The sequence below is a fragment of the Schistocerca gregaria genome, chromosome 6, assembly GCF_023897955.1.
Source record: "Schistocerca gregaria isolate iqSchGreg1 chromosome 6, iqSchGreg1.2, whole genome shotgun sequence".
In the NCBI taxonomy this organism is placed as follows: domain Eukaryota; kingdom Metazoa; phylum Arthropoda; class Insecta; order Orthoptera; family Acrididae; genus Schistocerca; species Schistocerca gregaria.
The window spans coordinates 339613751-339624011 of NC_064925.1; the positions used below are offsets into that span (position 1 = coordinate 339613751).

The 10261-nt window shown below is 40.3% G+C and overlaps 1 protein-coding gene across 1 annotated transcript in view; it reads right to left on the reverse strand.

The window, feature by feature from the left end:
* LOC126278599 (gastrula zinc finger protein XlCGF57.1-like) overlaps positions 1 to 10261 on the reverse strand; it is a 486383-nt gene that overhangs the window by 147595 nt on the left and 328527 nt on the right. The gene's annotated exons all lie outside the window — the stretch shown is intronic.

Genomic DNA, 10261 nt, shown 5'->3' on the forward strand with positions numbered 1-10261 from the left:
TTTGTTATGGCTAGATTTTACAAGAGGCCCCTTGGAACTCAATTTTTGAATCAGTGCAATGCTGATGATTTAGATAAAGTTGTGAGTGAAGTGAAAAGCGGAAAATAAACTTTGCGTGCTGCTTCATAAAAGTATCACATAGACAAGATGATGATATATTTAAAGTGCAGAAACACTGACCAAAAGTCTCACAGTGGGCAGACAAATTTACGTTCTGTGGAAGAGTCTGTTTTAGAGGTAGTTCTTATTAATCTGCTGCGATGAAGCACAGTACAGTACTGGTTTCATTCAAAGTTATTAAAAAGTTACCATAGACAATTGTAGTACCTACCATGTTTAGGCAGAGCCCGTTTAGGCCACATGCACTATACTATAATTAAATTAGCTTATGAGGCAAACATACCACGTTATTTAAACATATTTCGTTTTCAGATAAAATCGTTCTTCTCGAAGAATGGGGTTTTCAATTAACTTACATGGATTTGCTTGTTGTTAAAGGATATTTGAACAAGCAAGGCAGGACTATTAAGAAGTTCAAAACTAATCTATGAGGTGAAGATAAGGTCATTTCTTTTCTGATGAGGCAGCAAAAGCAGCTTAGCTCAAGAATGAGCCAAAATATCAAAAGGGACAGAGTGGGCATTTCTGAGCAAACAATAAGTGACTATTTTTACGATCTGGAAGAACCATTTAATGGTGTGGAGTCTTGCAGTATTGTAAACTATGATGAGACAAATTTGACAGACAATCCAGGAAGCAAAATAATTATTTGTAGAAGGGCTCAAAAGCACCCTGAAAAAGTAAATGACTTTGCGAAATCAGCAACAAGCTTAATGTTTCCTTGCAGCGATGCAACCAATTTACCATGTTTACAAAGCTGAAAATTTGTATCACTCATGGCACATTGGAGGGCCTAAGGGCACACGTTATGAGTGTACAAAGAGTGGCTGGTTTGATCAAAACCATTTTTGAGGCCTGGTATTGTACAGTAGCCTTGCCTTACCTGCAGAAACAACCCCAACCAAGAGTTGTCATTGGTGATTATTTTTCAAGCCATTTTTCTGGAGCTGTTTTGACATCTTGTGCAAATAATGGAATCACATTTAAAATGCTCATCTGGCCCAGCCTGTAGATGTGGCCTTTTTTAAGCCTTTAAAAAGTAAGTGGGAGTCACTTCTCCAAATGCGGAGAAATCAGGGTAATCGAGGCTGTCTGGCTAATATTCCACCAATGTTGAAGAAAGTCACTGAAGAGCTCAGTGAAAGTCATGGAGACAACATTAGGAGTGGTTTCAGAAAAACGGGCATTGTCACATTAGATCGCCAGGAATTACTGAATGTGCTGTCTAACAAAGGAGTGGCTGCAAATCCTGTTGGTACAGAAGAAAACATGGATGATTTTTAAAAGGTCTGCTTTGGGAACTACGATATGGGAGAGAAAACCCAAGACCAAGAACCAAGTGTCTAACGTTTTCAGACTACAAGAGACAGTGTGGTATTGGGTTGCAAGGCACACACGTCTCCCAGTTCAGTTAACTTGCACGTTGCGTGTAGCCGATCCTCTTCTCTGGGTAATAAGGTACCTCATTCTCCCATAAGTCTCACTGCAGACTATGGCTGGTTAAGAGAATTTATTAAAATTCTTTTCTATTCTTGAAATAATTTTGGCACTCGTAGAATACTTTCAACTTTCTCGGATAATGACTTCTGCAAGCTAACTTATTCCTTACTCAGTAGACTCATTTACACATATTCAAATAGCATGCATGTGTCTTGTTTCGTTCACAGCCAAGACATGAAATAATTTAAAACTCTCTAGTCTCAAGCGAGTCCAATACATAAATGTGCATAGCACTCTATATTCAACTGTTCATTAGTCTTTTTTACAATCAACACAGCACTAACACATCAAAGAATACTACGTAATTATTACCTGAGTGTTCATCACGTCTTCTGTGATGCTGGCTGCAAACACCTATAGTCTTCAGTGACTCGCCCTTCTTACAGTCTTCTAATAACAAACTTCCGACCTGCATATAGAAACAGGTGGATCGGTAGAAACGTTCTCTCTCTCCCACACTCGTACCTAAAATATAGGGTGGTCGATACGATGGAAGGCCGAGTGTTTCTAGAATTTACACCGAAATTCTTGAGGCACTACATATCCCTCTCCTTAGCTCGAACATGCGATGTTTTATACATATTCATTATGTACAATAATATTAAATGAGATAATTCTTTATCATTTAACAGTACCTCTCTTTTTACTATAACTGTGGATATTTTACCACGATTCCAAAATAACGATGCAGAACCGTCACATTTGAACAATGTAATATGTGCATCCACTCAGATGTACATACTTCAAATCCCTTGGCGGTTCTGACATAACTTGAGATTTCTAATTCGTAATTCTCCAGTTTGTGTTTAAGTGTATGTTTGTGTGTATGTAGATGTCTGTTTGTGCATCCTAATTCTTCGGCCTACTTATATGAAATAAGTTGAATGTTACTGAAAACCACGGAAAATAAAAAGGACTTCAGCGATGAAAGTATATGAATATGGAAAGAGGATTAGCTAGGCCGGTACTCAAATGAGACGAAAGAAAAGAAAAAAGAGAACTGGTTGCTAAGATCGAAGAAGAGAAAGAAGATAGCCCCAAAGGCAGGAAAACCCTTCCCACCCCCCTTCCCCAGGATCCCTACTTCGCCGGTACTTGAGTGAGAAGCCAGAGGAAGTATGGCGTTAAATGCCTGCTACAGAATGGACAGTCTCACATTCACCTTTGAAGCCCCTGAAGAAAAATCTTAGCAACACCTATGGAACGACAAATAGTAAAGAATCAGTTACACTTGTGTGCAAGGGCTTCTGAAAGGTGGGTTGTGTAACTAGTGTTAGTCATGCCTGTACTTACACTACCCACCCCTTCCAAAAGTGAGACCAACTCTCCCATTTCCATTATATCTCACAAAGGGTAAAAATTATGTATCATGTTCTCACAATTATGTAATGATTCATATAAACTTCCATTTTCTATAAATCTAATATTCCTTGATTACGCTCAAAGAATAACTTAGACAAAATTAAGATGTAAGTATACTCTGATGCTGGGATTCGAGACCACCCTTGACTTGAGCGGAGCGTTCAGGCGACTTAAATACTTATTGGGCACTAACAACCGAGGACGTAACTGCCAATATATCAAATCGGAATCCAACTGCTTCTAAGGAGCATATTATGGAACATTAGTAGATGCTTCAGTCCTGACTCGATATAACAACAAAATTTGTCAAGTTGATGACATAGTGTGGACCAGAAGCCCACGTAACTCATATGAGACCATGAGTATGATACAATCACTTATTGCTATTACTGGAAGAAGCAGTATGGCCTTGATATCAATGACTTCCAGCAGCCATTGCTTGTCAGCCAAATAAATACAAGGATGCAGAAGCAATAGGATAGTATAAGAATTAAAGAATATATTACAGAATAGTTTAAGATTTGAAGGGAATTCGGTGCAGGAAAACTAAATTTGAAGAAAAGCTGAAAACAACTAGGGATCCGGCGGTTGTCACTTTGTCCGTTAACATAGAACGTTAACGTCCTTGGGGGACAGATGTGACTCCACCGGGATCTCATGAATCTGATATTAACCTCAACTGATTACACATGGACGAATAGTTCTGGTCCGATTTTTTTTGAAAATGTCCCCACAACAAAACAATCACCCTTTTACTGGGTTACATAACAGCAGGTAAAGTTGTTCTATATTCTCATCTGTCATGGACAGGTTTGAATCCCTCGTACGAGTCGTCTATAACCTTATTAGCATCATTAGGTTTGGAAAAACAATAGTCGTACTGTTTCTGGAGACAATACTCGCGGAAATTTCCCGATTTATAATTAGCTCAAAAGTTTCCGCCAGACTACTTACATTTATAATGTCAAAACTGACTGATTTTCCTTTGAAATTTTGTTCTACATTATTTACTAGCGAGCTGACAGATCGTGTAGTAACAGCTCGTATACCTGGAATTCTCGATTGAATAATCGATATTAATTCCATAGGCTGGTCTGTGCTCTCTTCCAAAGTAATCGTTTCCTGTCTTACAGAATTAAATTTAATATTAGATACATTTTCACAAGTTCAGCTGAAGTTACGCGACTGTTTAAGAAGGGAGACAAAGAAATAGCATCAAATTTCCGTCCAATTTCACTGTTGCCAGTATTCATAAAAATTTTCGAAAAAGTAGTGTACAGTTGGCTTTATAACCATTTTACTGTCAAAGTCACAGTTTGGATTTCTAAAAGGTCCTGATATTGAGAAGGCTGTCTACACTTACAGTGAAAATGTGCTCAATTCATTAGACAAAAAATTGTAGGCTACTGGTATATTTTGTGATCTGTCAGAGGCATTTGACTGTGTAAATCACAATATTGTTTTAAGCAAATTAAAATATTATAGTGGAACAGGAAATGCTGAAAAATGGTTCAAATCTTATGTCTCTGGAAGGAAACAAAGGGTGTTATTAGGAAAGAGACATGTATCAAGCTATCAGTCCATTTTGGGGCCCTTACTTTTTCTTGTGTATGTCAATGGCCTTTCATCAGTAACATTACCAGATGCCAAGTACGTTTTGTTTGCTGATGATACAAACATTGCAATAAATAGCAAATCAAAAGTAGTCTTAGAAAGGTCAGCTAATAAAATATTTGTGGACGTTAATCACTGATTCTTGCCCAATTCTTTGTAATTAAACTTTGAAGAAACACACTACATGCAGTTTAGAACTTGTAAGGGGTTTCCCACGAGTATATGTCTATCATATGATGACAAGAAGATAGAAGAAGTGAATAGTGTTACAGCTTGATAATAAATTCAACTGGGAGGAGCACACCACAGAACTGCTGAAGCGTCTTAACAAATCTGTGTTTGCAATGCGAATTTTGTCAAACATAGGGGATATAAAAATGAAAAAGCTGACATACTATGCTTTCATTCCATAATGTCATATTGGATTATTTTTTGGGGTAATTCATCAAGCCAAGCTAAAGTTTTCTGGGCACAAAAACGTACAGTAAGAGTTTTATGTCGTGTGAACTCAAGAACATCCTGCAGAAGCCTGTTTAGGTAACTAGGGATACCAACTACTGCTTCCCAATATATTTATTCCTTAATGAAATTTGTCATTAAAACTATATCACTTTTTCATACCAACAGCTCAATTCATGGAATCAATACTAGAAATAAGAATAAACTTCACAAGGATTTAAAGTCACTTAGTCTTGTACAAAAAGGTGTGCATTATTCAGGAACACACATTTTCAATAACTTGCCAGGAGCCATAAAAAGCCTAACAACCAATGAAATTTAGTTTAAGAGAAGCCTAAAGGATTTATTGGTGGCCAACTCCTTCTATTCCATTGATGAATTTCTCAGTAAAACCAACTGATATATATATAATATATAATATATATATATATATATATATATATATATATATATATATATATATATATATATATACACACACTCCTGGAAATGGAAAAAAGAACACATTGACACCGGTGTGTCAGACCCACCATACTTGCTCCGGACACTGCGAGAGGGCTGTACAAGCAATGATCACACGCACGGCACAGCGGACACACCAGGAACCGCGGTGTTGGCCGTCGAATGGCGCTAGCTGCGCAGCATTTGTGCACCGCCGCCGTCAGTGTCAGCCAGTTTGCAGTGGCATACGGAGCTCCATCGCAGTCTTTAACACTGGTAGCATGCCGCGACAGCGTGGACGTGAACCGTATGTGCAGTTGACGGACTTTGAGCGAGGGCGTATAGTGGGCATGAGGGAGACCGGGTGGACGTACAGCCGAATTGCTCAACACGTGGGGCGTGAGGTCTCCGCAGTACATCCATGTTGTCGCCAGTGGTCGGCGGAAGGTGCACGTCCCGTCGACCTGGGACCGGACCGCAGCGACGCATGGATGCACGCCAAGACCGTAGGATCCTACGTAGTGCCGTAGGGGACCCCACCGCCACTTTTCAGCAAATTAGGGACACTGTTGCTACTGGGATATAGGCGAGGACCATTCGCAACCGTCTCCATGAAGCTGGGTTACGGTCCCGCACACCGTTAGGCCGTCTTCCGCTCACGCCCCAACATCGTGCAGCCCGCCTCCAGTGGTGTCGCGACAGGCGTGAATGGAGGGACGAATGGAGACGTGTCGTCTTCAGCAATGAGAGTCGCTTCTGCCTTGGTGCCAATGATGGTCATATGCGTGTTTGGCGCCGTGCAGGTGAGCGCCACAATCAGGACTGCATACGACCGAGGCACACAGGGCCAACACTCGGCATCATGGTGTGGGGAGCGATCTCCTACACTGGCCGTACACCTCTGGTGATCGTCGAGGGGACACTGAATAGTGCACGGTACATCCAAACCGTCATCGAACCCATCGTTCTACCATTCCTAGACTGGCAAGGGAACTTGCTGTTCCAACAGGACAATGCACGTCCGCATGTATCCCGTGCCACCCAACGTGCTCTAGAAGGTGTAAGTCAACTACCCTGGCCAGTAAGATCTCCGGATCTGTCCCCCATTGAGCATGTTTGGGACTGGATGAAGCGTCGTCTCACGCGGTCTGTACGTCCAGCACGAACGCTGGTCCAACTGAGGCGCCAGGTGGAAATGGCATGGCAAGCCGTTCCACAGGACTACATCCAGCATCTCTACGATCGTCTCCAAGGGAGAATAGCAGCCTGCATTGCTGTGAAAGGTGGATATACACTGTACTAGTGCCGACATTGTGCATGCTCTGTTGCCTGTGTCTATGTGCCTGTGGTTCTGTCAGTGTGATCATGTGTTGTATCTGACCCCAGGAATGTGTCAATAAAGTTTCCCCTTCCTGGGACAATGAATTCACGGTGTTCTTATTTCAATTTCCAGGAGTGTATATAAGTACAATATAACTTCTGATCATTTCAGTGCAGTAATGTGTTCATTGTAAATAAATATTATATTAGTTGTATTACATGTTTATTCCCTTATAAATAAATAAAAAACTTTTTTATTTTAAATTCAGTGTATTAGTATTTGTAAAATCACTCTTTCATACAGTGTTCATTAAAAAATGACGATCATTCGATTTGGGACCTGTGGAATGGTACATTAGCTTATTTGCTTTAGCCGTAAATATTTGTCATGTTTTTCTGGCATGTTCCACATCCTGGAGGACCTCCTCACTACGGATCAATTGGAATGAAAGTAGCTCTAATCTAATATAATCTGTTCCTATATTGTTATTATTATATTTGACGTCGCATTCAGTCTCCAAAGTAACTATGCCTTCACATCGGTTACTAGATTCTTTGCTTTGAGTGTATATTTTGACAGGCAAGAAACCTATACAGTATTTGTCATTTGAATATTTAAAGTTTCATTCTGTCTCTGAGTAGAGTCAGAGAACAGTTGATTTACGAGTGTATTTAAAGAACTAGTGAGCTCACTCTTTATACCTAACTTCAGATTTTCTACCTTTTATTTAAAGAGTCAAATTCAGTCCTTGATAAAACGACCGTCTAACATAACAGTCGTGACACTTCGCCTCGATTTTGTTGCCTTCCGCGCCCCCAGCGGCCAGTAACTTAAACTGTGAGTTCGGCGCGATTTTGAAAGCGAATAGTGGTTGTTTATTTCGATTTCTACAATGGTTTTTACAAGCAGGAGTGTTTGCATTGCAATAAATTGCAGCAACAACCGGAAGAGGACGCCACAGTTGTCTTTTTTTAGGTTTCCTAAGGATCCTGAGAGGTATATACACCATCATGTTACTAAACTGTATCGTCAGGAGTCACTTGCAAACTACATGTGTATTAATGATTGTTTCGTTTTAGGAGCAGAAATGGCTAGTTAATAGCAGACGAGATGACCTTATGAAAATAGACCCAGTTTACCTGTATAATAATATTAGGTTTTGTTCGCTACATTTCGAACATAAACAGTTCATGAACACAGACAATAGTAAACTCGTATGGAATGCAGTACCCACACTGTTTGACATCCCGAATAAGCCGCCTCAACTGACGATGAGGAGGAAACTGCCACAAAGATTTGACAATCCATCTAAAGCTGTAAAAAAGAAGCAATCAGTTTAGCTCTCCATGTATCAGCGCTAGATTCGTGTGAATCGTCAACACAGACCTTCTTTGACGATGAAGTGGTTAGATTAAGTGCAGTTATTCGTGTCTTACAAAATCATAATGTTTGGTATGTATTTCATTCACTTCTGCCGTTAGTGACATAATTTTCCTTGCCTCCTTCGTGTGATGACGTTATTTTGTTAACACCTTGTTCACTGACAGATTGTTTGAAAATTATTCAAATATTTGGTTTTGCGTTAAATGTAATGTAATCAGCTCATTATAAAGTTTTCAACATATTTCACCCACTATTTGGCAGTTGCTTGTCCTACTTAGAATATAAAGTGAAGGTAGTACTTGTGGCAACAGGTGACAGTAGGCCTAGAGAAGTATAAATGAGCTGTCGATCTCTTTTCCATGTAGAGGTACATGTCTGTGTTTCTTATGTGTGAATATGTGTGTTTGTATTCTTTTGATATCAACGAGGTGAGCTGCAATGCTACCCAACATCACAAGTGTTTCTTCACGAATGTGTTGTAACTTGCCACTCGATTCATGTTTTTTTCCATACTTACGCTTATTTTAGAATCAGTTTTAGAAACATATATGCATTCTGGTACTACACAAACCGTTGGAGGCACGAAAATATCTCAAATATTTCGAAAATTACGTAGGTAATGGATGCAAAACAAACATTATGCTCATGACTCGTCTGATGTTCACCTTACTCGCCGCTTGGAGCGCTAGTGTCACTCAATCTGTCAAACAGTAACAACTTTTACAGCAGTGAGTGTCGCGACTGTTATGTTAGACTGTGATAAAAGTATACAGGGTGTTACAAAAAGGTACGCCCAAACTTTCAGGAAACATTCAAAGAAAGAAAATATGTTATGTGGACATGTGTCCGGAAACGCTTACTTTCCATGTTAGAGCTCATTTATTACGTCTCTCAAATCACATTAATCATGGAATTGAAACACACAGCAACAGAACGTACCAGCGCGACTTCACTTTGTTACAGGAAATGAAAATGTCCTCAGTTAGCGAGGATACATGCATCCACCTTCCGTCGCATGGAATCCCTGATGCGCTGATGCAGCCCTGGAGAATGTTGTGTTGTATCACAGCCGTCCACAATACGAGCACGAAGAGTCTCTACATTTGGTACCGGGGTTGCGTAGACAAGAGCTTTCAAATGCCCCCATAAATGAAAGTCAAGAGGGTTGAGGTCAGGAGAGCGTGAAGGCCATGGAATTGGTCCATCCCTACCAATCCATCAGTCACCGAATCTGTTGTTGAGAAGCGTGCGAACACCGACTGAAATGTGCAGGAGCTTCATCGTGCATGAACCAAATGTTGTGTCGTACTTGTAAAGGCACATGTTCTAGCAGCATGTGCCTTTACAAGTACGACACATCATGTGGTTCATGCGCGATGGAGCTCCTATAAATTTCAGTCGAAGTGTTCGTACGCTTCTCAACAAAAGATTCGGTGACAAATGGATTGGTAGAGGCGGACCAATTCCATGGCCTCCACGCTCTCCTGACCTCAACCCTCTGGACTTTCATTTATGGGGGCATTTGAAAGCTCTTGTCTACGCAACCCCAGTACCAAATGTAGAGCCCCTTCGTGCTCGTATTGTGGATGGATTTGATATAATACGCCATTCTCCAGGACTGCATCAGCGCATCAGGGATTCCATGCGACAGAGGGTGGATGTATGTATCCTCTCTAAAGGAGGACATTTTGAATATTTCCTGTAACAAAGTGTTTGAAGTCGCGCTGGTACGTTCTGTTGCTGTGTGTCTCAATCCCATGATTAATGTGATTCGAAGAGAATTAATAAAATGAGCTCTAACATGGAAAGTAAGCGTTTCCGGACACATGTCCACATAACATATTTTCTTTCTTTGTGTGTGAGTAATGTTTCCTGAAAGTTTGGCCGTACCTTTTTGTAACACCCTGTATGCTGCTTGACTGTCCAAGGTTTCACTTTGATTACTTAAAATTTCGCTCTGAGCATCTAATTTACTTTTTGATTGGGGATTCACTGAATCTAGCGTAAGACTTAAATTTGCACTCACTTCATCTATCAATGAAGCATTTTGAGCATGTGACT